This window comes from Camelus bactrianus, chromosome 2, assembly GCF_048773025.1.
Source record: "Camelus bactrianus isolate YW-2024 breed Bactrian camel chromosome 2, ASM4877302v1, whole genome shotgun sequence".
Classification (NCBI taxonomy): Eukaryota; Metazoa; Chordata; class Mammalia; order Artiodactyla; family Camelidae; genus Camelus; species Camelus bactrianus.
In genome coordinates, this window is record NC_133540.1 from 125,302,112 (window position 1) to 125,330,025 (window position 27,914).

At 40.1% G+C, this 27,914-nt stretch overlaps 1 protein-coding gene and 1 long non-coding RNA gene across 11 annotated transcripts in view; both read left to right on the forward strand.

Annotated features, from left to right (window-relative positions):
• The window catches only part of LDB2 (LIM domain binding 2), a 349,516-nt gene that overhangs the window by 145,879 nt on the left and 175,723 nt on the right, over positions 1 to 27,914 (forward strand). The gene's annotated exons all lie outside the window — the stretch shown is intronic.
• On the forward strand, positions 207 to 27,565 carry LOC141574438 (uncharacterized). Its single transcript, XR_012501485.1, has 2 exons — positions 207 to 20,610; positions 21,171 to 27,565. It is a non-coding gene; the product is annotated as an uncharacterized LOC141574438 (long non-coding RNA).

Below are 27,914 nucleotides of genomic sequence, written 5' to 3' on the forward strand. Positions count from 1 at the left end.
CTTTGTTTTGTACCCAGTTTACAGACTTTCACTTCATAGCTGAGTCCATAGAAGATGGGGACCAGTTCTCCCTCGTCTTCGATGCAAAATGAGAAGTCGGGGCATCCCACATGTGGGCAACAGCTGGAAGGGAGGCATGGAGTGGAGGGGGGAGATGTGGTGGCAGAGGGAGGGAAGGGGGTGGTCAGGGGAGGGCTGGACGTGGATGAACATTTCCATGCAGGATGAGGTGAGGGCAAAAGCCCAGGACGTGGTGCCCATCAGTGCAAAAATGTTCACCTGGGAATGTCTTAAAATAAGTTGTTTCATTCCCTACCACAAATTCTGAGCACTAGACCCTGATTTAGGGACTGGAGTTTCAACTTCTGAAATTGTTAGTGATTAGTAATCTTGGTATGTTCCTTAAAGCATCTTCTTTCTTGCATTCATTCATCCATTCTCTCGTTCACTCATTTACTTAATCAACCTGATTAACTCTATCATTGCTGGATGAGTCATCTCAGTGCATGAGTTTTCAAACATCTTACTCCAAAGACCTGACTGAACTAGGCATTTTTATTAGCCATCATCATCCTCATCATTACAGCCACTTAAAGAGAACCCATGGGCCATGAACTAGGTTAAGAATCTCATAAAACATCTCATCTCTCCAATCCATCCAATGAGTCTAAACAGGTCAGCAGCATCATTTATCAGGTGAGAAAACAAAGGCCAAATCCAAATTTTAACTCAGATTGTATGTTCGTTTGTTTCTCCTGAATCCAAATCCTGTTCTCTCTTCTCCATGCCAGGCTGCCTCCCTAACATAATCTATTGTCTTCTACCTCTTTGTCTCTCCCAAGCATCAAGGTTTTATTTGTTTTATCTGTTACCATGAATAACAATATTTTTTAAAATATTGCCAATATGTGACAAGAGTGTGAAAAGTAAACATGGTAATTAGGCAACATCAAAATGGAGTTAATTATTGCCTTGATGACGAGGGTGGTTTGTGTACAACAGTTAGACAGCGGAACGCGTCGTATCAGAAGGCAGTGCTTGTATGTGCCTCTCAAACCACGAGGCAACGTTCGTCCTGTTAGCAGATCATTGGAAAATGAGCAAATCCTGGATTCACTGGAGCCACACAAATAACTTTTACCCAGCGCTGCTCTTTCCACGGGGCTTTCTTTTCCGTTAGATCATTATAGCCCATCGCTTCCCTTCGAGGCAGATATATTAAACCTCGAGTTGTCAATGTTTGGTTTTATAGCTCAGATTCTTTGCCAGATCCGTCACAGACAGATTCCTGATTCCAAGAACAATTCCCAGCTGGCATATGGGCACCCTGTATTTGTCACAGGCTTCCAGAGTGCTCAGGAATCAGGTGCCAAGTATTCCTGTACAATAATCAGGTATTTGTTAAAGTTCATCTGAATTAGGCTGCTCACAGCATCTTCTCCAGGTTTAAGTTTAAACTAAATCCCCACTCCAATGCATCCTATAAGCAGGAGTGACTAGATTAGACCCCCTTTTCTTCCTACCTTGTGTTATTATTAAATGTAGGGAAATGTGATGTCTCAAGGTAACAAGTGGCCTCATTGAATTTTGGACCATCTCTTGTTGTGCTGTTACATTTCATCTGAACGCTCCATCTAAGAAAGGGCCTGAGTTTGATGCCTGTCCTGATTCACAGTGTCATTCTTTTTGTTCTGGTGGATTTTAAAAATGTGTGTCCGGTTCCAGTCAAGGCTACTTTCCCTGACTATGATTTGTGTAACCTCAGCAGCTAACCCAGAGCATTACGAACATCCCCGCTGCCTTTCCCCCCAACCTGAAAAAGTCTGCCATTGCAGAGAAACCAGGTAGAAAGGGATGGATTTGCATAATTCAGTTTCCTAAGTGCAGAGTGTTCATGTCCAACTTGCATTGGTTTTGCTTTGTTGCCAAACTCCTTTGCAGGGAATAATGCATCCCACTTTCCCCCGCCCCCGTCCTGGTCTCTAACAGCTGATACTTCAGATGTATGTATTTGTTTATACAGACAGATGAGAAACCATCCCAGCTTTCTCCTATCAAAATATGCCTTTCTGTATTAGGCAGTGTCTCACATTTTCCAATTTGACTTCTGTATAGAACTGTAGCTGGAGATGCTAATGAGTTTGCCAAAGCAGTTTCAGGCTTCTGTACTGTATAAATCCCATTCTGTCCATGCACAATAATTAAGGTTATTAATGAGGGCCTGAATTAGTAGAAAAACAGTATACTGAGCCACTGTGATTTGCTTGATGTCGGTTAATAATCATACATTATGTAGCATTTGCAGCCTCCTTGGGTTCTAGAATAGACGCGATGGTGGCAAAGAGCATTGTGATCAAATCGCGCTAATGAAGTAACATTTGGAGCTCGGCGGGGGGTAAAAAGAAAGGCATTGTTATTGTGAGTGCCATAGTATTGTCCTTTACCATTTTAGGATGTATTGAAATGCATAAGTAATAATTGTATTTGCATTTATATGAGAAAGCTCCGACCAAGTCCCAGGCGTCTTTGAAAAGGCAAGACTGGGAGGTGAAAATCATAAATCCGGGTGTCTTGAAACAGCATTCTTTGAGGAAGGAGACTTTTTTTCTCTGTGCAGCAGGTTCGAATCTATAATGAGACAGATTAGAATCTGAGCAGCTCCAGATTGATAGGCTAAATTGTTTATACTAAATTGCCTTGAAGAAACAGATCTGCCGTTCAAGGCAAGGCCTCTGAATTCCTGTTGGGACATTCTCAAAATCTTCCCCACAGTCTGAAAGGCCAACTGGGTGAGTTTTAAAAAAGGAGTCTGGATTTGCCTCAGATAGCTTTGGATTTGTATCGGTTTGCTTTCCTAAAGTGACTGCTTTAGAATGGAGGCGGGCAGACCCAGATGGCCAAAAGAAAAATTCTCCAAGAATGTTACAAGCTGAAGACAGCCTCAGCCAGAACAAGGGGTTTGGAATTTGAAGCAGGCAGAGGAGGCCCCCAAAGACTTTAAGGAAAGTCTGAGTACATTAGGCAACTTGGGCTGCCCTAACTAAATACTCTGGACTGGGTGCCTTGGGTAGCAGGAATTAATTTTCTCATGCTTCTGGAGGCTGAAAAGTTCAAGATCAAGGTTCTGGCTGATTTGATTCCTGGTGAGAGCTCTCTTCCTGGCTGCTGTCTTGCTGGGTGCTCACATGACCCCTTCTTTGTGAGCACACAGTAGGAGGGGCAGAGCCTTCCAGCACCTCTTCTTATAAAGGCACTAATCCCATTATAAGGACCTCATCCTCATAACCTCTTCTAATCCTAAGTACCTCCCAAAGGTCCCAGCCTCAAATATCGTCACACTGATGATGATGCAGCCCTGGTGAGGAGTTCAGCATATGAATTTGGGGAGGTCGGGGACACAATTAAGTTCATAGCAATGAGTAAACCTAGATGCCAGTGGTTGCAATAAGTCTGTGCCAAATGCAAAGCTGGCCACGTGTTTTAATTCTGTTTCAACCCAGTCTGTTCCATTTCATTCTATTTCAACCCATCCTATTCCACTCCCATCCACTCTGTTCCATTCCTCTGCACTCTACTTCAACAAAGGCCTCCCTGAAGCCCACCTATGAGCCCAGAACACTGTTTTATTTGACTCTCTCTTTTTTCCTTTTTCTTCTGTCCTTTCCCTTCCTACTGATTCCTTTCGGTGACCAAGAGCAATGTGCTTATTTGTTTTCTCCCTTCCTTCCCTCTGTCTCTCCAATTCCAACTCCTTTGGGGAAGCACTGGGAAAGCTTTGTCCAGCAAACAGGAATTTAAACTAAACTCTGCTTCTTACATTCCATAAGGCTTCCAAGAAGTCACTTGAACTCCAAGTTGCCGTGTTCCTGACAATCAGTGGGGACAGAAACAATGATAATACTCAACAGAACAGGGTTGTAGTATGTATTAGGAATGTCTCAGAATGAGGAGCTTAGTACCTGGTGTCAGGCATTGCAATGATGAATGAGACATGACCGTCTTATCCTGGGGATTTCTTGGCCCCGCATGGGTAGCAGCGATGAGAGAAGATGAGTGTACTGGGTCAGCCCTGGTGCTCTGAAGTCAGCCTGTGTGAATTTAAATGCCAATTCTATCCCATGCTTTCATATCTGGGCAAATGACTTAGCCCCTCTAAGCCTCCATTTCTCATCTGAAAAATAAGCTGATATTCATAGCCACCTTATAGAGTTTGAGGGAGGAATAAATGAGATTAATGTAGGTGAAGTGCTTGGTTTGGAGTACCTACTCTGTAAATATTAGCTAATACTATTATTAGGAAAAAAAACCTATAATGTGGTAAGTGGTACAGTTATTGTGTTTTCATCACGCCCAGTTCACTAGGCTGGGCGTAAAATATTCAGAGATGAATAACAGTCTCTGCTCTCCTGGAATCCAGTGTCACAGAGGAGACAGGCATTAATCAAAGATTAGACAATGTACACTTGTCACTGTGATAACGGCTGAAGCAGAGATTTCTGGCACTCTGGGGCTGTGTAGAGGGGGCCTTGAGATTTGGGTGGGAGGCCCCAGAATTAAAGCAGAGTTACAAAAGACATGGACTCTGGACATCTTAGGATCCTCCCTATAATGCCAGTAATCAGGGGAAAGCTAGGGCCAAAAAAAAAAACCCAAGAAGGAACTGTCTCTTTCTGAGGTTGCCGGCCAGAATCTAGAATTCATTATCAACAAAACAAAAAGTAGAACAAAATGAGACAGCATAGACTTCAAGTACCTGGTTGATCACTTGCCAGCATTGTTTTCAGCCCAAGAAGAATGTGTTTCTTCAGGAAAAAACTCCGTCATGAGTGCAAATATTAGGAGGTGGTCTTGGTGATGCCCTGATATTAAACAGTTGCGTTACCACTGTTAGCTTCCCTCCCAAGGTGTTAAAAATCGATGCTAATGATGAAACACTTTGTGCCGTAGTGATTTTAGAATATCCCTATTGAAAACAAATGCAGGGTCGAAGTGTGCTCAGTGCCAGAGTCGTGTGTGCTCCTAAGAAAGATGATCTATTCCCCGCAGAGAAAGGAAAGAATTAGAAATGATAACCACTTTTTAAATACATCAGCTTGCTCATGTGTTGGTAGTAGTGTATTTTTTTTTTATCAGCTTTTCAGCCAAAGCTTCATTTGATTTGTGCAGGGAGGTGTATAATAGGGGAGGCCAGTGAGCTGATTTTTATGAAGTCCGTTTGTAGCTTAAACAAAGATGGGGGATTTGGAGGATAAAGGTGGCCCGAAATATAGCAGATTATGCAGCTTTATTTTTCAGAGACTTGCGAATTCCCCTCCTCCTCCTCCTGCTCTCTGGCTGAGCTAGTGGTTTTGTATTTTTTCTTTCAGTTGCCATTCAAAGAGAAAATGATAAGTTTTAAACTTGAATTTGGGGCTGAATTTCATGTAATCCAGCACCGTTACCTTGACCGATCCTCTGTAAACAAATATATGTTACCTTTCAACAGTGTTGCCTTATGATAAATAATAAGACACATCAAGGCTGAACTTACAAGGCCTCTTTTATTACGAGAAACAGAATTCGCAGCACGAGAAGAGAGGGCTAGCAGGTTTGTGTTTGTGTTTTTAACGTGAAAGATGATGCTTGCTTTGAAATCTGAAATCATTTGAAATACAATAAGAAAGGAGAAGCACTTGAATTTTCTGGGAGGCAAAGACTCTGGCTTTTTCCGTGTTAATTCCAGGGCTTTTCTGTATTTTTAGGATCTGGTTAATGATGACTGGACCAGTTTTCACATATTAGCAGACCATAGATCGATATCCAAGTCCTCCCAATAAAAAAAAATCTCATTTGATTTTTAAATGTGGCTTTAATTTCTTGATGGGGTTTAGCACTTTATTTGCAAGCAGTCTGCTGGGGCAAAAAGTCTTGAGGAGCCTTGAGGATGCTTATCCCCTCCTTTACTTGTCATCGATCGTCACTGTCTCTCATTTAACAAATATTTGTTGTGCTCTCATCTTGCACAAAGCCTTGGCTGTACCTGTTAAGGGACACAGGGATGCATATGATCATGTGATGCGACCCTGTCCTCAAAAGGAAACCATTCTAGTGGTAACCTTCGGAGACTGACAGACCGGGATATTTTTACATTGCATCAGCCAAAAATTACATCAGTATGAAGGACAGACGTATTATATTGGTTATTGTGCTGTGTGATCATGACATTTGCATTGTAAATACATCATTGACTATTAATCATATAGTCAATGGATATATAGTCTGTGTATAGACTATATATATATATATATATAATTGACAGTCATGAGGTATCCATTTAAACAAAAAAAAATTATACTTTTTCCCTTTTTGACTTGCAGGTTTTTGAACGCTTTCCTTTTTTTTTTTGTTGAAGCATAGTCAGTTTACAATATTGCATCAATTTCTGGTGTACAGGAACATACATACAGGAACATACATATATTCGTTTTCATATTCTTTTTCACCGTAAGTTACTATAAGATGTTGAATATAGTTTCCTGTGCTATACAGTGTAAACTTGTTATCTATTTTATATATATTAGTATCTGCAGATCTCTAATTCCCAATTTATCCTTTCCCACCCTCTTCCCCACCAGTAACCATAAGTTTGTTTTCTATGTCTGTGAGTCTGTTTCTGTTTTGTAAATAGGTTCATTTGTCTTTTTTTTTTTTTTTTTTTGGATTCCATATATAAGTGGTATCATATGGTATTTTTCATTCTCTTTCTGGCTTACTTCACTTAGATGGAAAATCCAGGTCCAACTATGTTGCTGCAAATGGCATTATTTTATTCTTTTTTATGGCTGAGTAGTATTCCATTGCATAAATATACCACAACTTCTTTATCCAGTCATCTGTCAATGGACATTTAGGCTGTTTCCATGTCTTGGCCATTGTAAATAGTGCTGCTATGAACATTGGAATGCATGTATCTTTCTGAATTAAAGTTCCCTCTGGATATATGCCCAGGAATGGGATTGCTGGATCATATGGTAAGTCTATTTTTAGTATTTTGAGGAATCTCCATACTGTTTTCCATAATGGCTGCACCAAACTACATCCCCACCAAGAGTGTTGGAGGGTTCCCTTTTCTCCACAGCCTCTCCATCATTTATTGTTTATGGACCTCTGAATGATGGCCATTCTGACTGGTGTGAGGTGATACCTCATTGTAATTTTGATTTGCATTTCTCTGATAATTAGCAATATTGAATATTTTTGCATGTGCCCATTTGCCATTTGTATTTCTTCACTGGAGAATTGCTTGTTTAGGTCTTCTGCCCATTTTTTGGATTGGCTTGTTTGCTTTTTTTCTTATTAAGTTTTATGAGCTGTTTGTATATTCTGGAAATCAAGCCCTTGTCAGTCTCACCTTTTACAAATATTTTCTCCCATTCTGCAGGATGTCTTTTTGTTTTGCTTATGGTTTCCCTGACTGTGCAAAAGTTTATAAATTTAATTAGGCCCCATTTGTTTAGTTTTGCTTCTATTTCTATTGCTTGGGTAGAGTGCTGTAGGTGAACATTGCTGAGATTTATGTTGGATAACGTTTTGCCTATGTTTTCTTCTAAGACATTTATAGTGTCTTGTTTTATATTTAAGTCTTTAAACCATTTTGAGTTTATTTTTGTGTATGGTGTGAGGGAGTATTCTAACTTCATTGATTTTAGTTTTTGAGTGGTTAAACATATTTCGTGTTGATATTACGCTTTGCCTAATACTGTACTGAATTGTTTAATTCTCTCTCTTTTTGTATACTAAAAGGCAAGTTTCTGGGTGAGCTGATTTCTTTAAGCCTCTTGAGGGAAGACTCTATTTCTCACATGTCTTCCTGCACGAAGAATTTGCCCTGCCTCAGCTGCCAAGTTTTCCCGTGCTTTTCTATTCAGTTTTCATTGTTCATTCCTTTCCCCTCCACATTATGCCCATATTATGCTTCTTTTCCTCTCCCCAACACCCATCCCATTTCCTTATTCTTTTAATTAAGCCCTTTCATCCTCATGTGCAAAATTAAGCAACAAACACAACTTGCAGAAATCTGGAGAGCACTGGATCCCCGGGGAAAATCTTTGCTTGCTCTCCAGCAGACGTAGTTAAGAGGAGGACAGTCCATCAGTGGCCGATCTTATGGCCTTGGGAATATTTATAAGTAAACCTTCCTGAGTTTCCATTTACCTGTAAAACTTGGGCTGGATAATATCTGGGGCTCCTTGTCACATTAACGTTCTATTATTACATGTCCATCTATTTTACTAAAGAGGATCTGCCTCCACTTTGAAAAGCAAAACAAAGAAATGAAAAGCGAAGACTTACCCAAACTTGGGAAATTAGGGTGTTTAATGTTAGGGTAGGAAGAGTGAGCTATTAGATTAAAATTAGCTTGAGGGAGATATAAGGAAAGAGACTCTGGGAATTAGTAGGGCAAAATAAGTATTTCATAGATGCTGAAAGGTCTCTCTCTTTAAAAGCAAAATGTTGTCTGTTGTGTTTGAAGAATAATTCAGGATGCAAGAAGGGTAAAGCTCAGTGAGGAGTGCCTTGGACAAAGGGATTCTGAGCCACATTTCCACTGCTTTTCCCACACCCTGGTCTTCCCAGTTCACAAAGAGTGATGTAAATTGTACCTCGACCTGCAGGCAGGCTCCATGGACAGAGACATCTGGCCTGGCTTTTCATCACCCCAATACACCAACTTTTTCATTTGGAAATTGCCAAGGTGGTTTCTTTCTCTGTGCAGAAACTCCACTGTGCCTCCCCTGGGGGCATCATCTGGGTAACATTGCCCTTTTCGTTCCAGTTTCTTTTGGCTGCATTCTGCATCCTCTTAGAGTCAGGGAATTAGGAATCTGTTCCTCTGGGAGCATCTACCTGACTTACTGGTTCTGCTTCTATGTTACACCAAGAGGAAACAGCACCTTTGCCCATCATTTCAGCGTGTTTCAGTGGATGTATCAGTCTATATGGTTACTTATGAAATAACCTGCCATCAAACCACCATAATTATGCCAATTTTCTAAAGCAACCTGACCCACATTATTGTGAACATTGTTAAAAAATAATTATACGCATACACCTAGAATGTACATATACAATTTCCGTGTTCCAGATTTCTTACTGTTAGGGGCTATTTAAAGCTTTTGAAAGAGATCCAGTCTTTTCTGGAAAATGTGCAAAGATGGATTCGGGATGGTTTTGTCATCTGCTGAAGATTTTTCTCTTTCTTTGCTTTAATTCTGACCATCATCCAAAGACACCCTAAACAGCCATTGGACACACATTATTGGTAAAGACTGTCAGGTTGTAAACAACTGCAGGCTGGTCTTCCTTCCCCTTAAAGCCTTCCTTGTAGATAAGATCTTGTGATTCCGCTAAGGTGGTGTAAATAGCTTTTCACTGTCAGCACTTTACTTAATTCAAATGAACATTTCCTGCCTGTTGTGCAGTTGACCAATGATAGACTCTAGATACTAATTTGGATTTGAACAAACTCAAGGAACTTCATTCTGGTGCTGCAGTTTTTCACCATCCTTCCTGCCTCCTGTTATTTTGCATTTGTCAAAATATAAATGTATTCGTTGAGCACCTGCCTGTACCTGGTACATTCGTAGGTACCAGTGAGTGTCATCTTCACCATAACTCTCCTAGTTTGGAATTACAGGTATTCATCAAGTGAGGACCCAAGACTCAGAAGTTAGATCACTTGTCCTGGGACACTGAGTGAGTGGTAAAACTGAGTTCGAACCCAAGTTTTTTTATTCCTAAGTTCAGTCTTTGCTTCACTAAGCCACCCACACAAATACTGATAGTATGTGACATGTTTTCATGTGGTAACTGAATGTATAGATTGAATTTAACAGATATTTAGTTTAATGTATATTAGAAAATGACTAGTGTATCACTCTTTAAGATAGAAGTGTGAAAATTTATTTTTAAATAAAATTTTAAAAATTTTCTAAAGAATATATTTAAAGAAAATATTAAATGAACAATAATTCATTGGTTAAGTGGGATATACAACCATATATATAAAATATATGTGTATACAGATATTGGATATATATATCTATAAATATATATACCAACACCAACCAAATAAGGAAAGTAAAGGTTGTTTATTCAGAGCCTACTCCAGTGAGAAAGTCAGCCACCATCACTTCGTTTTGGCAGGACTGGGAAAGCTTTTAGTGGGAACCAGGAAGGTTTCAGATGTGCCCTGATTAGAGGCTCTTGCCACGGGGAAGCGGGAGGAGGGCTAACTAGATGTGGGGCATCCCATGTAACGGATTAGGGGTGCAAATTTGGCTTTCTCTGGTTGGCCTTAAGTTGGAATTGGGGACAAAACCTAAGGAATAATCAAGTAATCAGTTATTAATCAAGTTCTGGCCAATTAAACTGATTGTTACAGAAGCTGTTGTCTAGCTTTTTGGGTTGTCGCTAGAGAGAGTGATCAGGCTTCCTGCAAGTCTGGTTCCAGCAGGCTGGCTTCCTGGGCCATTTGTTGTAGGTAAGTGTTGGGTCCCTGGGCAGGTTGGGGCAGGCTGTGGGTCAAAGTTCTATTTTTATATGTAGTCTGGCCATTGTCTTTTTGTATATTTTTTCTCTCCCTCCCTCTGTCTTTCCCTCCCCGCTTCTCTGCCTACCTTCCATCCAGATAGATAGACATTTAAATATTTTATGTAGCAATTTCTTGCCATTACTAGTAACTCAAGTGTATGCCTGTGAATAGGTGTCGGTAGCCTTGAATTCTCCAAGAAGCTGTTCTGCTTCTCCTGTGGACATGCAGTAGCAAAAGACAGAACCAGACAACTCCTTATTAAAATCGAACTTTTTTATTTCTCTGGCCGAGTAAACAGACCTCAGACTATGATTCCACCAATGATGGGTGGTGTCACTATCTGCAAATCATTTTATATCTCTGGATTTCCCTTCCTATGTCTCTAAAATAAAGATTTGAATACCTCTCAGTGAACTAGGTGACAAGAACAATACATACAGACATTGGTCAGTACCTCCTAAGTGCTCACCCACCTCTTGGGAAAGATTCTCTATGAATTCTTTAATTATTCATTATGCAACATTTTTGAGTCTCAAAGGCCAAATCTGAGGAGGAAATGGACTCAGATTTGTATACAGTCTCTCCCTCCCTGTAATTTGGGTTTGCTTTATGCTGGGCTGGGAGTATCTAAAAAGTCTTGACATGGCTCAGAAGGTACAGATTGTAAATGCAGTTCTGGGAGGGGCGTCTCCCGGGGGGCTGACTTGGATTTCTTACTTTGCTGTGGCCCAGGTGAGGGAGCATCGCAGGCAGAAGAAACTTGAAATGGGACTAGAAAGAAGCTTCTGAATGTAGTGCTGGCTTCATTCACTCAGCAAGCAGACAAAGTGCTCCTTCAGCCTGTCTGGCCCCATCACTGCAGGCTCAGGTGAATGAGACAGGATTCATGACTTTGAGAGAAACCCCGAGAGGCAAGCCTTCAATCACACAACTACCCAGCTGCCAGCACGAGGGGAATTTCCCTTCCACCCGTGTGCCCACAATTTCCCCTGCATCCAATGAACCCCTATTGCTCAGACCACTTCTTCTTAGTGTTGGAGCATAGGTACCAAATGTCATGGCAAAAAAAAAAAAACAAAAAACTTCACATCCTATTGGTAGTTTTCTTCACATTTAAAGAACATTCATGTTTAGAACAAGCCATAGGCCAGAAAACCGACCAGAGGTGGACTTTGGATTATCAACCTACAGTTGCACATAAATTTATCGCTATTATAACAAGCCCCTTAAAAAAGATGTTTAATATTTGTATGATGAGAAGTATTGTATCCGTCCATTTATTTACCTACAGTCTTTGACTACAATGCGCGAGGCACCACTGTAGGCACTGAGGATACATGACAGGTTCTAACTTTGTGGCTCCTTCATCTGAGTGGAGGAAAAGCAGGCTACCTCAGAATATGCTGTGCGCCTTTCAGGTCAGAGAAAATGCCATGCACAGGAAGAGGTAGCCAGCGGGGAGGGCGCTGGGAGTGACGGCATTGCTCCCGGCTGGAGGTGGTCCGTGAAGGACTCTCACTGACATCTTAGCAGAGATAGACAGTGAGTCATGAGGACCTGAGTAAAGGCTCTTTCAAGCAAGAGAACAGGAAATTCAAGGTCCTGAGGTTAGGGCCAAAGAAGTCAGTCTGATGGTGTAGGAGGAGGTGACTTCATGGGTGGCGGGGAAACGGGGCCAGGTTCCTATAATGCCTTATTCTCAAATATCCTTTCTGCCCCAAATTTTGTCACCATCAGGAAGTGTCAACACTTGTACAGCTTATATGCTATTAAATAAGTACCTATGGATAAATACAGTATTTATTGAGCACCTATTATGTTACAGCTTCTCAGGTCACACAAAAATGAACAAGTAAGTCATGGTCTAAACCTAGAAGAGTTAGCCACCAAGTAGGTAAAGAAGGCAAGTGAATGACAGTACCATATGTTGTGATGAGGGCCAAAGCCAGGACTGAAAACACTGCCCATCTCACGCAGGAGACACAGGCTCACCTGCATATATACAGACACAGGGCATATATGCATATGTATATACATATACATTCATATACATTATACAGGGTATAGAGGGGACAACATTTGATCTGGGTCTTGAAGGATAAATACTTCTTGAAATGGGCATCCCTTCTGAGGCTTTAAAATTGTTTATTTAACAGATATTTTGCGATATTGTAGAATCGCAGAATAAGCACTAAAGGATGCTGAGAGAACGTATCATTCAACCCTCACACTTCCTAGCAGTGAGTCAGTATAGTGTGATGACTGAGAGTGTGAGTTGGAATCTTATTTGCCTCCACTCTAGACCCTGCTTTGGCACATTGCTTTCAATGCCTTACTTTTGTCATCTGTAAAATGGAGTTGCTAATTATACCTAGTTTATTAGGTTGTTGAGAGGATCCTGTGAGATAAATTGCAAAAGTGCTTGAAGAGAAGTAACCAAGACATAGTAAGAAAGCTTTCAACGAGTAGTAGCTGTTGCTAGGATACGGAAACTGAGAAACAGAGATGTTAAATAATTTGCCTACCGCCTCATAGGTAATTGTTGACAGACTCGGATTAGAACCCAAGTCTTGTACTTTTCTAGTCCAGAGGTCTCTCCCAGACATGGCATTTTGTTCTGTCTTGAATTAGTTTTGTTGTTTTAATTTTTTATTTAAACAAAATAGAAATGAAGTTAAGCTTTTTCTTACTCTGCTGAGCCCTGGTTCATGATTTAAGAAATTCATACTTTATCTCCAGTTCCCTAAAATTCTTTGAAGCTACCTCCAAAGGGCACTGTCCCTTCCCTCTCTAGCCTTTTGGCTTATACCATCTAGAATCTGTCCTGCAGCCCAACCCTATCAAGAGAGCAAATGCAGAGCTTCAGGAATGAGATACGGCAAGGAGCCTCCCCGTGTCGGGAGGTGTGATGCGAGCTGTCTTTATGACGCAAAGCACTCTTGTCTATGAAAAGGTAATGAGCTTCACAATTTAGGTTTGCTAACCCATATACTATGGCAGCTTTTGTGTGCAATAATTTTGCCCTTTTCTGCCTCAGATTTTCATTTAGATGGTCTGAACTTCAGCGAGTCCAGAGGAAAATTAAAAATATATATTGATGCTAATTCCTATTAATAGTTTAATCGATTCTAATTAATTTAATATAGAGATTTTTTTTTAAATAGGAGAACCAGAATTCTGTCAAGGAAGTGGATATTTTTTTCAGCAAAAGTCACCTCTTAATCATGGAGCAAGCGGAGCACAAGATTTAACGGCCACATGTGAACATTTTTGGCCCTTACCTGCTGTTTTGGATGATCTGTCCATTTGCTCCAGCTATCAGTGTGGGTAATTGAGAACTGACTCCGATTTAACTTGCATTTTTTATGAGCCTGTTTATGGATCTTTGTAGTCACCCTTGAGGAAGGAGGCCACAAAAGAAAAGGCTCATTGATTTACTTCTAATTTTGCAAAAAGTCCAAGCCTGCATGTACTCAGTCATTTGAGGACAGTTTTATCAGCAGTTTAAAAATGATATTATGCAGACTAAGTATGTAAACGGCCAGAATACAGAGTTTTGGAATAAGGGAGCTTAGAGTTTGTCATCTTTAACCACCATTCACTGCCAAAGTACCCCCTGCCCCTAACTTCCCTGCAAAATGCCTTGAATTTGGGCTGCCAGGCCCTGACAGAGGGAGTGCTTCCCATCTCTTGAATCAGCCCGGGTGACCTTTAGATTGCTTTTATGCTTAAGAAATTCTTCCCTGTATTGAGAAGAATCCTGCCTCTTTATAATTTATGCCCATTGGATAAGGTTATTAATTCAAAGATGTTGTTCCTTTGCTGGAATGTGGTAATTCCTTAGTAAATGCTTGTTACTATTAGCATGACTATTTTTGTCTTACAGCTAGTACATGAAAGGTAGTGTTACATAAATTAAAGAACATTTGTATTGTTTATTCCTGGTGGATATGGTTAAAGCTGCTTGACTAAGTCCATGGGGATCCGATAAAGGCAAGACCTATTTAACCTCAGTGAGTTGAGTTTTGATGGTTACCATGATGCTAGCCGTTCAGAGCTGAACTCTGTGTCTGGACACAGAGAGTTTATTTATTATATTTATATATATGTATATATATTTAAAGTATACTTTTTTTGCATCAATCTATTTCCTTTTTCAAACCACTTCATTGAAGAACAGTTAACATACAAAAAGCTGTACACAATTGCTGTATATGACTTGATGAGTTTGGAGAAAAGGATACATCCATGAAACCATCACCGCAATCTAGGCCATAAACATACCTGCTGTCTCCAAAAGTTTCCTCCCGCCCTCTTTATTTTTTATTATTGTTATTCATTTCAGGGGCTAAGAGCACTTAACATAAGATCTACCTTCCTAGCAAACTTGTAAGTGTACCATTTGTTACCAGTAACTGCAGGCCCTGTGCAGTACAGTAGATCTCTAGGACTTTCTTATGTTGAATGGCTGAAACCTAGTACCCCCTGAGAAGGAGGGTTATTTTTAAGTGATTTTTTTATGCTGCAAAAGAACAAAGGGCGAAAGGGATACCCATCCTCTGCAGAACTAACACACTGGAAATAAAATTATTTTGACTCACCTTACTGATCTTATGAATATACTCTGTCAAGCTGAGGACCTCCCCATGGCTCTCTGTAGGCATTTTCTCTGTCACTGAAAACATGACCATGTCTTCTGCTTTCTCTGAAGGAGTAATCCCCAACTTGAAGCTAACAAAGTGATCATGTAAGAATTGGCTAAAACAATTGAATCATGTGTATGTCAAGAAGAAAAAAAAAAAAAAAGAAAAACCAAGCAGTTCCTAAAGGGTATTTAACAACAGGATTGGCTGCTCTGTATAAAATCGTTTTTTTTTCTCTTACATTTTACTCATAACCTTTCATCTCACAGGTTGTTCCGTCTTACATACCTACTTATTTTGAATTTCAATTTGCACAGTTTTCTTCACTATGTAAACATCAGGTTCTGGAAATGTGCCCAGCAGGGTATAGCAGTTTAATCCCTGTAAAGTGTCACTCGGGTCAACAGCACAAGTGGTCTATGGATATTCTTTTAAAAGCGGTACATATATATTTGTTGTCTATTACTGCAGTATTTCCAGGAGAATGTTGTAGGGAACACTGATTCCAAAGGGTGCCAATAAATAGGTGCTACGCAAAAAAAAATTCTATCCATGATCAAGTAAGTTTGGGAAAGACTGGTTTTCATACTATACTAGGTTCTTTGATGCAATACCTCAGCTAGCTTTTCATACGAGAAGGTGTGTCATGAATCTCTAAGATGGAGAGAAGGTATTCAGTTAAGTTGATCACGGCCCCTTCCCCCCTCTTTTTTTTTTTTTCCCCCTCCAGGGATGATTATCTGCAGGATATTTTCGGAGAAATGATAGAGCAGCCATTAGATCAGTGACGACATGCATCCCGATTGGCTGCCTGGAATATGCAGATCTCGAGTTTTGCCCATGTGTCTTACATCTAAAGATAGCAGTGAGAGTAAAATTGTCAGAATAGCATTTGGTTTCAAGCCATTTAAAACTCGTAGACTCAATTTTATCTTGAAAATTCTTTTAAACACTCTTCATTTTTCCTTTTCATTGCATTAGACTCAGCTTATGAAATCAATTGACGAATATCCACACCGACATGCATATATGTGAATTCATACCTGTTACATAAATAATTACTTATTGAAACACTTTTCCCTTCTAGACTGGCAACTCCTTGAAGACAGGATCCATGTCTATGTTCCTCCATTTCTTCTAATTTTCCTGGTAGCTGATATAACTCTCAGCACCCAAAAGAAGCTGAATAAATGATTCTCCAGTGGGTATATGAATAGTTACCAGTATCAACCCTCCCCCCTCAATAAAACCCACCTTTATCAGTTTTTTTCAGAGGGAAAATGCATCTTATTTATTCTCATTTTTAAGCTTACATGGGTATCTTTATTAATTCCCTACCCTAGGTTTTCACATTTTAGAAGATTTTTGTCTACAAACTGCATTTATGACATGACAATGAACTTGTTTTCCCTTTGTTTGCTGTTGAAAGATAGAGCTTCTGATTATAGGAGATAAGCACTGTTATCATACAGAGTTTCTAAATTCCTGCTTAAAGCAAAGAAACTTGATATTTTAGTTAATCTTGGCAGCCATATTTTGAGGGAAAATATGTGTTTTATATGCTTTGAGCCTTGGGAGGCCCCCATTACCACTTTCAGGAATACTTAAAGGGGACAAATGTACATGGGGCATCACTGACGTGATAATTTGGGCAAAATACTAAGTAACATAATCATTCATTAACGGGTGGTGGGGTGGAGTGTTTATCAAATAAGACGTTTGGATATAATAGAAACATCATAGTGAATGAATGTAAGATGATCATATGGATTCACAGTTCACTTGCAGGGCTATGGAGTAGCTAAACGCCCAGGCATTGAGAAATACAGAAGGCTTTTTGATATGATTATTAAGATTCTTAAAGTATGAGTTTTAATCATAGTTTGGGATCATTTTTCTTCCCCTGGGAAAACTTCTCTGCCAGAGTAAGCAAGTCAATGAATAATGACTCAATATGCAGCTATTTGCATTACCCACAACAGCTCCAGAATGCATCTAATGTGCACAGGGGGGTCAGAGTTTGCTTTGTATTCAAGATAACAATCCAGTTTTCTCCAGCAACACCCAATTAGCCAGGCATGCATTTTCTGGCTTGTAGAATAACCAGAGCTCTTGTTTCTCGTGCTGAGTCATTGCCGGCTCCCCTAATCCTGGTCCCAGCAGAAAGGGACTGGGACAGGGAGAGCAGTGCATTTAATCATTGTCACTATTGTCCTCACTATTGTTTACCACCAGCTTTGTCAAAAAATGAAGAAACTAAAGTTATTAACTCTGCTTTGGTCTTATCTTTAGCCTTTCATTTCTCCACACTTAGCTAACCATCCATTATTTTGAATAATTTGAATAATTAAGAAACATTTAGTATATAGTTTTAGGCACATGGGGAAGGGCAGAGAACTGTGCTTAGGTCTGCTTCTTCTCACTTGCCTTCAGCTTGAAATAGTCCTTATGTGTAAGTGGCAGATTTTGGGGTGGCATATTCTATTACCCTTCAAATGTAACTTCTAAGGAATTAAAAGGACCCAGCCATTAACTCTGTCTTCCATGAATCAAGGGAGTTATAACTAGATGTCATACTGATACAGGAAAAATGGGGTGAGAGAGGATAGCCATGTCCCAGGTCCCAGACGAGTCCCGGTGATGCACCCCAAGTGAGGGTCCATAGGTAAGAATTCATGAACAAGCCATAGCTGAGCAAAGGCAGATTTATTCAGAGAGATGCATGCTCCATAGACCAAGTGTAGGCCATCTCAGAAGGCCGGAAAGGCCATGAGGCGCGGGAGTGGGTGTTTAGCTTACCGTAAAAGTAGATACACATTGCAAAGACAGGGTGCGGTCCATCTCCAAAGGCAAGGGAGCAGGAGGCTGCAAGGTGCTTTGTTACTAGTTTTTATGGGCTTGGCAACTTCATATGCTAACAAGTATTGGGAAGAGGATTGGGAAGAGGCTGGGATTCCTAGGAACTGGGCCACTGCTCACTTTTTGACCTTTCAAGGTCAGCCTCAGAACTGTCATGGTGCCTGTGGGAGTGCCATTTGGCATGCTAATATATTACAATGAACGTATAATGAAGCTCAAGATCTACTGGAAGTCAAATCTCCTACCATCTTGGGCCTCAGGATCTACTGGGAATTGACTTCCACCATCTTGGTGCTAATTGCTGTGTCATTCCTATAATGGCTGTGCCCTGTCCCCTTCCCTCCTGTCTTAATACCCACAAGAAGTTGCCAACAGGTCTAAAACAACCCCCACCCCATTGCCATGCCCCTATGTTCTTTGTGGAGACTCCTGCTTGTGAAACTTGGTCATTGCTGCCATCCCACAAAGAAAATAAAGTTGAGGACATCCTCCTAATATGAGAGAGAAAGAAAGCAAAAGACTGTGAATAAAAGAAAGAGAGAGAGACTTCACAAACCTGTGGGTTAAGAAGCAACAGTCAGATGATGTTTTTTGATACTGACTTCATTTTATTAAGAGAAGGAAGAATGGGCAGGAGAACACCCTCTGTCTGGCCACACATCTCTGGCTCTTAAAATCTTGAATTTTTGCCTTATTGCTAGTTTTAATCCAACTCCAAATTAGGCCTAGATAGGAAAGAGCCATTACTTTTTTTTTTCTCTTTTTTAATTTAATTTTTATTGAAGTTTAATTGCTGTACAATATTATATGTTACAGGTGTACAATATAGAGAGTCACAATTTTTAAAGGTAATACTCCATTTATGGTTATTATAAAATATTGGCTGTATTCCTCTTGTTGTGCAATACATCCCTGTAGCTTATTTTATACCTAAATATTTATGCCTCCTACTCCTCTACCCCTATATTGCTTCTGTCCCCTTCCCTCTCCCCACTGGTGACCACAGTTTGTTTTCTATCTCTGTGAGTTTGCTTCTTTTTTGTTATACTAACTAGTTTGTTGTATTTTTTAGATTCCACATACAAGTATATCTATCATACAGTATTTGTCTTTATCTGACGTATTTCAAATTTAGCATAATGCACTACACATCCATCCATGTTGCTGCAAATGGCAAGATTTCATTCTTTTTTTACGGCTGGAGAACTGGTTTTGGCCAGGTCTTATTACAATCTTGTTGATATCTGTACCCCAGGGTCCATTACAAAGCCTGTGGAATTGCAGGCATTTATTTAATCAGTAACTTTGTTTTGAGTGCCTACTGTGTCATTTGTGAGTGAAGGAATGAATGAATGAGTGAAACCTGTTGTCACCTATAATCTGCATGAAGTTGGCACTTTGACTGGTATTGCCTATATGGGAGGCACTATGGTGTCCTTGTACAAACGTGCTCTCTAGAAACATTCTGCCTGCCTGGCTTCCTAGCTGATGTAGATGAGGAAAACTTTTTCTTTCTATCCTTCTAGGTTCTTTGGCTGGTCTAATAACTCAATTGACTTAAGGCAATTTAACAGGAGAAAAATTAATTTAATTTGTTACGTACAGGAGTCCCACAAAGACATGAGCAGCTCCCAGCAGTTAGGAGATTGAGGCTTATATATCATACTGAGCTAAGGAGAGGCGGGTAGGAGTCTGGGGACTCAGGAGACTAGGGAAGAGAAATCACAGGAAGATGAGAAGAGGTGTTTGCTTAACCAGTGGTTTCCATGTCATGCAGATAAATCTTTCTGATATAAAAATTTATCTTTGGTATTAGCTCTCTTCCTGGTACAGGCCCTCTGTCTTAATTCTTTTAGGCAGTTAAGGCAGCAGTTAAAAAAAAAATTTTTTTTCCTGAGTCTGTGAGGTGTTAATTCCCTCTAGGTCAAAACAGTCCACATGCCGAAGTGGCACATTTTGGGGTGGTGTATTCTGCTCCCCCTCACTGAGTAACATGGGCCCATTAGTCAATCTATTGGTTTTCCTCATAAGATGTGTACGAGTTTTTACCACATAGTTTTGTTGCATGAGTTAAATATGATAATACATCTGAAGCTCTTAGAGACACACAACGTAGATATTAAATCTCACTAAATGTTAGCAGGTGGATTCTGTCCCCCCAAAAGATATACCCAAGTCCTAACCCCTAGAACTCTACATGTGATTTTATTTGGAAACAAGGTCTTTGCTGATGTCATTAAATTAAAGATCTCAAGAAGGACTCCTTCTGGATTTAGGATGGGTCCTAAATCCAATGACTGATGTTCCTCTAAGAGAAAGGAGAAGGAAATTTGAGGCAGAGTGGAAGACTATGGGAAAACCACGTGAAGACAGAGGTAGAGGTTCAAGTGATGTGTTTATAAGCCAAGGAGCACCAAGGATTGCCAGCAGCCTCCAGAAGCTAGGAGAAAGGCATGGAATGGATTTGCTCCCGGAGTCTCCAGAAGGAACCAACACTGACAAAGTCATGGTTTTGGATTTCTGGCCTCTACAACTGTGAGTGAATAAATTCATTTTGTTTCAAATCACCCAGTTGGTGGTAGTATGTTACAGCATCCACAGAAACCAATACGCTATTCTAATGATAAGGGGAAATTTTATTAATTTTTAAATTTACGTTAATTTTTGCCTTCTCTACAGCACGTAGTAGACTCCCCAGTTAATAGGCTGGATGGTTTCACGGACTAAAATAGGGAAAGAGCTTTCAAGCTGGGAGAGACCTTGCTGCCCATCCACTCCAGTCTTCTCATGTTCTGCCCGGGGAGGTGGTAGGGCTCGCCCAAAGGCACACAGCAAGATGACCCGGCAGTAGAAGGGCCCAAAGGGGATAGAAGGCCTCTGGGGAGTCAGCTGGTCTCTTCTGGGTGCTGCCCACAGCACGCCGCTCTCGCTGGGAGAGGTGCGCCCGGTCAGCATAGCAGAGCCCGGCTGCGGGCCTGTCTCACACCTGCCTGTGGTGAGCAGGGGTGCAGCGCTCACTTATTTGTCCCTTGAACAAGGAAAATTCCTGCTGAAGAAACACGTGTTTATTCCTTTCCAATGTCATCTTCCAACAGCACAGGACCCAAGTTTGAATAGTGATCAAAGAAACCAGTTTCTCAAGACGAAACTTCTTCGCATGAAACAGATATTAGACGGCTTTCTGATTCCTGCCCACAGGAAGCAGTTTTCCACCCTGTGACTTTTCTGTGGTTATTTCTCACTGCTTGTCAGAAGGAAGCTGTTAATTGCCTGCTAAATATCTTCTCACTAGTGAGTGAGCCCTAACTGCTCTTAATTTCTCTCTGGCTATTGCCCTTGACCTACCGTTGGGCATTTCTGATGATCTCAGACAGAAGTCATCAGTCTATAAATAGACATCCCTACAGAAGGCAATGGCAAAGCTGGGATCAGCTGGCTGTGACCAGAATCTACAGCTAGAGAAGAAGAGATGTGGCTGTTCTCTGCCACGTGGCTCAAGATCACTGTGTGGATGTCAGGAAGCAGAGGACCATCGAACATTATAATGAATTCCCAGGGCAGCCCGTGAAACTGACCCCTCCTCTTGTCCTGTTAGTTCCACAAATAGCTTCTCCAGATCACCACTTACTAACTGTGTGGCCTGCAGAAAATTTCTTAGCCTCTCTGTTCCTTGGCAGGGTTTTCTCATATATAAAACATGGATGATAAAATCCCAACCTAGTAAGGTTTCTCTGAAAACCTTACAGTGATTCACATTAGACACATAACAGTGTCTGGCACATAATAGTTGTTTAGTTAAAATTAGCCATTGGTATCATCCTTGTTTTTAATCCTAGAAATTTTTTTGCCACCCACTCTCATATCCTTTTGGTTCCCAAGTTCAAGTTCTGCTGATGCTATTATTTTTTATTGTTGGTTCGCAGTACATCCTTCCACACCTTATCTGTGTTTTTTAAGTGGCTTTACTATTTATTTTATGTGTACCATAAAATTCACCTATCGTAAGTATACAATTCAATATTTTAAAAATTACGCTTACAGAGTTGTGTAGCGAGCATCACAATCCAGTGTTAGAACATTTTCATCACCCCAGGTAAGACCGCTAATGCCCATTGGTACGCTCCGCTTTGCTGTCTCGAGCCCCAGGCAACCACTAATCTACTTTCTGTCTTTATGGATTTATTTTTTTCTGGACATTTCCCATGAATGGAATCATACAATATGTGGTCTTTTGTGTCTGGCTTCTTAGCATAATATTTTTTGAGGTTCATTCACCTTGTAGATTCTGTCAGTACTTCACTCCTTTCTGTTCCCTGGTATGAGTCTATTGTTTGGCTATACCATCATTTGTTTATTCATTTACCAGTTACGGACATTTGGATCATTTCTGCTTTTTGACTATTATAACTAATGCTGTTCTGACAATTTGTGTATAAGTCTTTATGTAAAAATATTTTTCTTTAATAAGCTGCTTAAGAGTAGAATTGCTGGGTCATATGGTAATTTCATATTTAACATTTTGGGAAACTGCCCAACTGTTATCCAAAGTGACTGCACCATTTTTTATTTCCACTAGCAAAATGTAAGGGTTCGCATTTCTCCATATTCTTTTCAACATTTGTTTCTTTTTGACTACTGTCACCCTGGTGGGTATGATTTGTATTTCCCTGGTGACTAATGATGTTGAGCATTATTTTTCATGTGCTTATTGGCTAGTCACATATCTTCTTTGGAGAAGTGTGTACCCATACTTGTGACTATTTTCAAATTGTGTTATTACTCTTTTTATTGTTGAGTTGTAAGAGTTATTTATATATTCGGACTACACGTCCTTTATTGGACATATGATTTTAAAACATTTTCTTTGTGTCTGTGGGTTGCCTTTTCACATTTTCAATGCTGTCTTTTGAAGCCCCCAAATTTTTAATCTTGATGAGCTGTAAATTATTGATAACTTTTTCTTTTATGGACTGTCATATCTAAGAAATCTTTACTTAACCCACAGTCTGTGTTACCTTCTAAAAGTTTCATTATTTTAGCCTTTATATTTAGGTCTATGATTCATTTTGAGTTCATTGTTGTGTTTGGTCTGATATAAGTGTTCAAATTCATTATTGTGTGTGTGGATATCCAGTTTCCCCAGCACCATTTGTTGAAAAGACTTTCTTTTCCTATTGAATTGTCTTGAAATCTTCATTTAAAATCTATTGACAGTAAATGTAAAGACATTTCAATTTTAGTCCATTGATCTATATGTCTATGCTTATGTTGAAACCATACTGTCTTTTAAAAAAAGTTTTTGTTTGTTTTTTTGGTGGGGGAGGTCATTAGGTTTATTTTATTTATTTGTTTGTTTTATTTTAAAGGAGGTACTGGGGACTGAACCCAGGACCTCGTGCATGCTAAGCATGTGCTCCACCATTGAGCTACATCCTCCCCTGAAACCATACTGTTTTTGTTACTGTAGCTTTGTATTAATTTTTGAAATCAGGTCCTTTTCTGTTCTTACCTGAATACTAGGCTATTCTCTTGATTGGTCTCCTACCCCCACTCTTTGCCTTTTGCAGTCTATTCTCTGTACAACACTCAGAGAGTTCTTTCTAAAAGCCAGATCTGGCTTGACATCTCTGTGTATAGTATTTCATTTGCCCCACCCTTAATAAAAAGTTATTTATTAAGGCAATGTTCCCCCTGCCTCTGTTCATCTTCGTCTCCTCCCACCCTCACGCACACTTCTTCATTTCAGCATGACTGGGCTCTTTAAATTACCCAGGGAAACCATTTGTTTTTAACACCTTCAAGCACCGGAGGCCAGCACACTGGCGAGCACAGTGCCTGGCAAAATAGATACCCATTATATGAAACGAACAAGCAGGAATACTGGTGGTCATTGCCTGGGCACCATTTTGCCTTTCTTATTTAACTCATTAACTATTACCAGGAGTTTTTCCCTGACCAGATCTTCCCCTGTTGCCATGTACTTTAGGTGCCCTAGAAGTACTTCTACCATAACCTTTATCATATTACTCTGTAATTATTGACTTCCATGTATATACCTCCTTCTAGACTGTCAGATCTTCAGTATTGGTCTTTATGGTGCCTGATACCAAATAACACTGTCGAAGGAATGCATGGGTAAACGTATATACTGAAGTTTTATTCTTTTTAAAGCTTTTCAGAAAAAGCCTACTTAGCCAAGGATACGTCATAAGAGTCCTGGAGTCTGGAAAGTTTGCAGTGAAATTGTTTTCCAGCCTTAGGCAATACGGGCAGAGCCAGAAGCCTTTGGCCCTTTCTTGAGCCCATCACTCTCCACCCTCAACATTGCATCTTTCCTTGTTGACTCAACATAATATTTTGAGATGGCTCTGGGCCAATAAACAGTGGATGAGAAATGAGAAGAGGGAAAACATTAAACAAGAACAATTTGTGGCATAATGATAAAGTTCAGTTTGAATATTGCTTAAGGATAGGTTGCTGAGTCTTACGTCCCAGTACAAATCCAATATATATCCTTGGAGACACGTTTTTCCCCATATTTTCTTAAATAGAGTCCTCAGGAAAACCCTCCTGTCAGCTACCAGGGAATAGCTTTCTAAGCTTGATTTCTCCTTTTGGTGTCTATTTTATTCCATCTGGATAGCTGTTATTTATCTTCCATGTCACCTTCTAGGGTTCTACCCATACGTAAATGACTCGAGACATCTCAGGAAGCCTAGATTCTCCATAGACTCTCAATAATTTTCACTTCATTATGTTACTGACAAGGCTGACCCGAGGAAGGATGATTTGACTGTCAGACGCCAGACTTTGAGTGAAACCACTGCACTTTTTAAAGGTGTCAGTTGATCTTACTGTCAAACAAGGCACTCTTCTAGCGTTTTCTAGGCTGTGTGGGGCTGTGGTCATCCCTTTCTCTCTCCCAGGCCAACAGAGAGCATGTGGAGAGCAAGTTAAACAACCCCACCCTGTTGTTTTCAGCTCATTTGGCTGGTTTGGGTGTATTTTGGGTTTTATTTGTAAAGGCAGAAATATTTTTTAAAGTGGTTTTTCTTCCCATCCCACCACTCTTCACTTAAAATACCCTGTTTAAAAAATAGGCAAAAGATTTAAACTACAAATTATTAAGAATTTAAGAGAGCCTTAGGGCCCTCAAATCTCATATAATCTCTCTTGCTTCTCCCTTAACATGCTTGATTAGATCAGGGTCACAAAACCAAATACACTGGGGTGTATGGGTGCATGAAACCAGCCAGGTGGGGACTGTGCTGAGATGAAGAGTTGACACCCCATCCAAACAAGAGAGCCCACCAAAGCTCTAAATGAATTCCTGCTGGCCTTATTCCCATTTACATTATTTCTAGATCCTCAACTATTTCCAAAAAATATGAAGGTCAAATTTAAAATGTCAAATGTTTTCACATTAAAATTCTTTATGTTGGTAAACAATTCAAAATTTAGAAAAACAAAAGTGCAGATCAAACAAAACACTTCTGCAGACCACTAACTTTAACATGAAAATGTCTTAGGAGTCAAAAGTTTATTTTAGCTTATTTATTTAATGTGTTCAACAAATATTATGAGCACCTTTTTTGTGCTAAACTGTGTGCTAAGTAATAGAGACTCAGTATTGGATAGGATAGACCCCCATATGCTCAGGGAACTGGCTTTTTAACTCAGGTGTTTGGAATTTGAGGCTCCTTTGTGATGGTTAGTTGATTCACAACTGATAGACTGAGGCCTTGAAACAGACTGATGATAATTTTGAACTTCTTTATGTTGTTATACACTGCAAAATAATTTTGTGTGGCCACAACTTTCTACTCAAACATTATCCACCATATTGGAATATATCATAATTTTAGGAAGAGTTTATTAATTGAACACATGTTTATTCATTGAACTTATTCAAGAAATATTTACTGGGCATCTATTATGAATGAGGCACTGGGAAAATAAATGAGAATTCAGTGATGGATTGAATAGATAGCTTAATTATCATGGAAAGCCTTTCATACCAGGGCCTGGACCCTAAGGGTACGGGACCAGAAAGAGCTGCAGTTGAATCCAAACCCATAGCTTAGGAGCGAAGAAGGAATTGGTCAGCTCTTACCTCCAAGGTGTTCCAGGCACCAGGGCAGGAGGAGGTGGCTTGCAGAGTGAGGATCTGGAAAGTGAGCAGCACATTGTTGGTGTTGCTTTTTGCCTTCCCATGGAGACCAAGATAATGCCTGTCTCGCCCTCCCGTACAGGAGAAAAGCAGGTGTGGCAAACAGAGGTAGCTTCCAGAGAGAACACAGGAAACTTGAGGATGGAGAAGAGGTCCTCCCCTATTCTTACAGGTCCCTGTACTCTCGCAGATGTAGGAAGTCTATGGCTTTGTTGTAATTACTGTCTTTTCTGTTGACTCTAATCTTTGTGAGGCAAAGATCATTTCTACCTGGTCCAAGAATGGATCCATCCATCCCCAGCACCAGGCCCAAAGTCAGGCACATAATAGGTACACAATAAGTGCTGCTGACTGAGAAAAGAGAGAGTTTCTCTAGGGTCACATTTACAGAGAAAAAAAAATGGTAGGTAGTTAACGGTAGGTGAATTCCCACAAGAGGGAGATAGTGAGGAAGAAGAGCAGGTGGGTCTGTGATAGGAAGCGTGGGCGGGGTGATGTAAGTGGAGAGGGGGCTGAGTAGTGTGGTCCTGGAAGGCCATAAGGTTGGTAGGAAGTAGGTCTTGGGGTGGGCTGACCATCCTGAGACTTTAAAGCAGAGTGTAAGTCCAGGGGTCCTGTGCTGAGTTTCTCAGTGAAAGATGTTACCACCAATGATGCAAGGTTAAAGGAACTGAGTTTCTAAATTAGATAAAACTCACTTTGGTAAGCACAAATGTCCTCGCAGCTGTCCAAGGTCACTGTGTGTCAGTCTGACCACGGGAAATCGCTCATTTGAGGCGCACACTTGAATCTTTCTCATTCTGCATTGGCTAAGTTCGCATGTCGAGTTCCTTGCTTTCCAGCCGTGAGTCATGTGGGCCTTGGTGAAGGTCAGTGTATAATGATACAACATCTTGCATGATGACATTTTTCACGATGTGTTTTTCTACCCAAGATTTCTGAAAATCAATCACTCAGTTTTTAAGCTTTTTTTTTGAGCTGAAGCTGAGCAGCTAGATGTTGGAATTTGCCATCCAACCATTCACCCATCCCTAACCTTTAAATGTTTGGAGAGGAAAATGAAAAAAGACTGGTGTAAAATAATTCAGTAACCCACAGAATTCATTTAGTTTAATTTATGCTAATTACGGCATATTGGTGTACTGGCAGATAAAAATAAAGCTGGTGGAGAAGATTGCATTGAATAAACTGAGACAATTAACCCTCGAAATTATCACGTGAAATGATTTGATCTTGCTACTGAAAATAACAAGCCCAACCAATTGTCTTAACTAGTGATGATTAAAAAGCTTATTAAATTCCGAGATTTATTTTACATTACCCCGTGTCCACTGGTCATTTTGTATAATATTTTAATTATAGGGGTTTTTCCTTTCTCTAAATGGTTAGTGCACAAAATTAGAATTTTATTTTATTATTATGTTCAGTTACTTAGCAAAATATATGTAATAGAAAGATAGCAGTCGTGTTATATGTCACAAATGTTAAGGTGAAATTCTCAGTGACATAAAGTGACCCAAAACATTGTCCTTTGAGTTGTGAGATAATTTGAATTATCAGATTTTATCTCGTCAAATTAGCTCCTAGACTTCCATTTGCAGCTACTGTCCCCTATATTAGGTACAAAAGGATTATTATTAATTTTATTATGGAGGTCAAATAAATGGCA